Consider the following 4,611-nt stretch of genomic DNA (forward strand, 5'->3'; position numbering starts at 1 on the left):
AAAAAAAGTTGTATTGAGTATCATGTCAGACTAAAATAGACCTAATTATTTCTCATTTGACCCTCCCGAAAATTCTATGTATGGGTATTTTTATTCCTTTTGCAGATGTGGAAAAGGGAAATTATATTCAAGGTCACACAACTAATGAGTGGCAGAGCCAAAACAGACTACCTCCTCAAAATCACATCACCTCTCTTTTGTACAGTTCCTAACATGCCTGGCTTCTTATCTTTCAGGCCTCAAGATGACCACAATCTAGTCAGAGAACCTATCTGGACATGTTGGTTGATATAATCCTCAACTACCACAGTACTTAATCTCTATCTATGATCATGGTTTCTTTCACAATATTCATGACTTTTTACTCTATTTGTGCTCTTATAATAAAATATCACAAACTGAATAATTTATAAAACAATAGAAAATTATTACTTGCAGTTCTGGAAGCTAGAAGTTTGAGATCAGGTTGCCAGCACGGTCAGGTGAGGGCCCATCTGCATCCAAGACGTTTTTATCTTCACATGGTAGAATAGGCAAGGGAGCTCTCTCAGGACTCTTTGATAAGGCCATTCGCTTTATCACATGGATGGAGCCCTCATGACCTAATCACCTCCAAAGGCCCCGCCTACTAATATGATCCCATTGGACGTTAGAATTTCAACACATGAATCTGAGAGGGGACACAAATATTCAGAAAATAGCAATGACCATCTTGGCTGAAGGTGTTAGGGAATGTAAAAATTGGTCACGTGTATAAATGATATGTGTGATAAAGAAGAAAGAGGATTTGTGAAAAATAAATGTTGGATAACCTTAAAAATAGTCTTTGTAAAAAGACTTGCTTGTTTAGTTATTTGATGTCTATATCTCCCAAAGAAACATACCTCTGTGAGGACAAGGACTTTTGCTTCATCACTGCTATACCTGCAAAGCTTAAGCCAGTGATTATCTTGACCAGTAGCATTAACATCACCTGAAACTGGTTAAAAATGCAAATGGAGCACCACCCCAAACCTACTAAATCCTTTAGGGAAGTGCTTTAGTAGTCATTGTGTGGTGTTCCAAGTCCTCCGAGTTATTCTGATGCATGTTGAAATTTAACCACTGGCCTACCTAGGCATTAATAAATATGTGATGGATAAGAAATACATATAAATGAATTTAATAAATGGTTTAAAACATATGTAACAAAAATATAAATTATAATAAATTACAAAATTAGTAAAATCATATAGTGTGAATAAAATCATTTGAATATAATTAATTGAGATGAATAATAATACCATTGATTGTTTAACCTATCTGTTTCTCTCTCTTTATTTAGCCACTGGGAATTCTAAGAAAAAACTTTACATTCTGACAGGTGATTAGTCCCAAATTCAAAAGACAAGATTAGTTAAACATGTACTTTCTGGCTCAATCACTTGTTCTTGTTTTTTTTTTCCCTAGAAGTATGAAAAGTTATGTACTTCAGCATCGAGTGTGAAAAAACTAGCCAAGCCTTGTTCACAGTCCTTCTCATAAGCTAGCATTTGAAAGGCCATCTTTAGTAAGAAAGTTGAAGAGTTGAAAAAAGAATACCTGCATAAGCATTCTTAAACCCTAAATTTTGATGAAGAGTGAAATTAATTAAATATCCAGATTCAAGAGATTTAAATGATTTAAGTGGTCCTGTCCTGAAGCAGGTGGTTCCCATTATGATAAAATTAGTTAAATTTAAAATTAATCAAATGGGTCAATTACAAGACTATATAGGACCAAATGATCGCTTACATCCTTGGGAAGTAGAATGAAGTTAGTTTCATAAATGATAAGAAAATTATGAAATGTTTTAGTTCTGACACACAAATCCTTTGAGGTTCAGTACTTCTCTTAACCAGAATGTTTTTACTAAATGATACAATATTGTGTAAATTATTTTTCTCTTAAATCAATGCTATAACGTCCTTATGCATCACCAACATGCTACAGCATTTTATGTCTAAATTTAAGAAAGGCTTTTTAAACAAAACAGTTTAAACATGAATCAATGTGCTAGAATTCGAATCCCTATTTGTTTATGTGTTAACAAGCAGATGCTGTAAAATGTAAGCTAAAGGACAAATCATTGTTATCTTGAGTCTAAAAATATTTATATGTGATGATAATTTATCATTCATCTAAAATATTTTAATGACATATTTTTTATCCTTTTATCCAAAGGAATAACAAGAAAAAAATCATCCAACATAGTTAATAAGAGTGAGAAGGCAACAATATCTATGTATTTAATTTTGTAAGGAATTTCTATCTCCTTAGCTCTCATTTTTAGGAAGCTTTCAAGTTTGATGGAAGGTAAGTGCTCTATGCAATCACACCAACCAGCACTCCTTTAAAATATCCACATCTCTAGCAACATGAATAATCTCCATGCCCCAAAGACAGACACTCTGTTTCAGTCATTGTAACAAGGTCTGAAGTAATTTGAAAGAGTCTTTTATTATGAGTTGCATCATCACCCTTTTTCTCTATTTCTAATGGGAAACATATCTTAAAATGTTTTAAGTCTTAAAATGTTTATCCAGTATTTATTTCTCACAAATTCCCTTTCTTCTTTACCATACATATAATTTCTGCATGTGATCAATTTTTACATTTCCTACACCTTTAGCCAAGAGGCATGGCTACTAGAGACAGTGGAAACTTAGGTAATATCAGGTAACACAAAGATACTATTTCAAATCACAAAGAAGTAAGAACAATTCACATAACAGAATTGGCAAGTGTATGACTACATTAAAAATATTGTGGTTCAAAGAGACAATGTTTTTGCAGCTTTTTGCTTTTAACAAACATTTATTTCACACTTTCTCCTGTTAAGTACCTGTGCATAATGAAATACTAATGATGAAGATTCACAGGTTTCTTGCCTTTATTAATCTATTATATAATGGAAAAGAGGAAACTATCAAAAGTTTTCTAAATATCCCATTCAGAGAAGTAGATGGTGTAAAGTAGGGGGAAAAAAATACATAAAAGCAAACATATATTTATACCAATCAAGAGATAAATTTGACCTGAACCCATAAAACTCCTAGAAAATAGCATAGGTGATAAGCTTCTTGACACAGGCTTTGACTATATATATATATATTGGATTTGACACCAAAAGCAAAGATAACAAAAGCAAAAATAAGTGGGTTTACATCAAATTAAAAATCTTCTGCACAGCATAGGAAACTATCAACAAAATGAAAATGCACCCTACCAAACAGGAGAAAATATTTCCAAATCATATAAGAGGTTAATATCCAAAACATATAAAGAATTCATGTAGCTCGATAGCAAAAAAAAAAAAATCTGATTAAGAAATTGGCAGTTTCTAAATAGACATTCCGCCTCCTGCCAAAGAAGACATACAGATGACCAACAGGTGCATGAAAAGATGTTCAACATCATCAATCATCAGTAAAATGTAAATCAAAACCACCATTAAATATCAACTCATAACTGTTAGAATGGTGTTATTAAAAAGACAAGAAATAACAAGTTGCGGCAAGGACGTAGAAAAAAGAACACTCTTGTGAACTGTTGGTGGGAATGTAAATTGGTGCAGCCGCTATGGAAAACAGTAGGATAGTTGTAAATGATAGGGTGTTGTAAAGAAGATGTGAAAAAAATGGATGTAAAAGTGTTTAGAATAATATATGATACAAAACAATGGTTATTTACTGAGACTTTAAGGTAATTAAACAACATCCATCCCTGTTTTCATCCTAACAGAAATCCATCTTTATTAAAGTATCCACAATCCTCCACTCATTGCCTTTGATCATCTGATTCCAAGGTCACAAATTCCAACAACAGCCTCTTGGGAGATTTCTGGTGGATCTGATATACTCATGTGGATTTCTATTTCCCTTGTCAGCAACTGGAATAGCTGGGAGTGAGGAATAAGATTCTGGTCAATGAGATGTTAGTGTAATTCTAGGAAAAATTTACTCACTTTTGAAAAGGAAACATTGGAAATAATTATCTACTCTTGATTCAGTAGGAAATGGCTAGATTTTGGGGGTAGTAGTATTGTAAACACAAGGGGTTATATCTTTTCATGGAACTTCTACTGCAGTTGCTAAAATGGGCAAATGGAAGAAACTCGGGACTTTCACGATGTAACTGATTGTACCATCTATTTTCAGTTGTGCAAAATAAATTTCCTATGTGTTTTTAAGGACAGTCTGAAATGGAATGTAATTTTGCCAAACTAAAATCACAAACATCTGAAGTAATACAGTATATTAGGAAAACTATATACGGTACACATGAAAATTAACATAATCTGTATGCGATAAACTTACTTTATGGCCTTCACTTAAAGAGATCACATAAACATAATACTGAGATTTGCATTAACCTGAATCCTTAAAACACTAGTACTATTTAAACTGTTTTAAAAATGTCAATGTGTTTTAAGTTCAGTTTATAATAATGGAGACTGTTGTTTAAAATTATAAAAATTCCTATTGAAAATCATTCATTTTCACCTATAAATAGGATAATTCCTAGATTTTTTTCTTTCTTTCAAATTTAACAAGGAATTCCTTTCATAGAGCATATCCTTGAATAAGGATG

Source organism: Pteropus vampyrus, unplaced genomic scaffold, assembly GCF_000151845.1.
Source record: "Pteropus vampyrus isolate Shadow unplaced genomic scaffold, Pvam_2.0 Scaffold10, whole genome shotgun sequence".
NCBI classification, from domain to species: domain Eukaryota; kingdom Metazoa; phylum Chordata; class Mammalia; order Chiroptera; family Pteropodidae; genus Pteropus; species Pteropus vampyrus.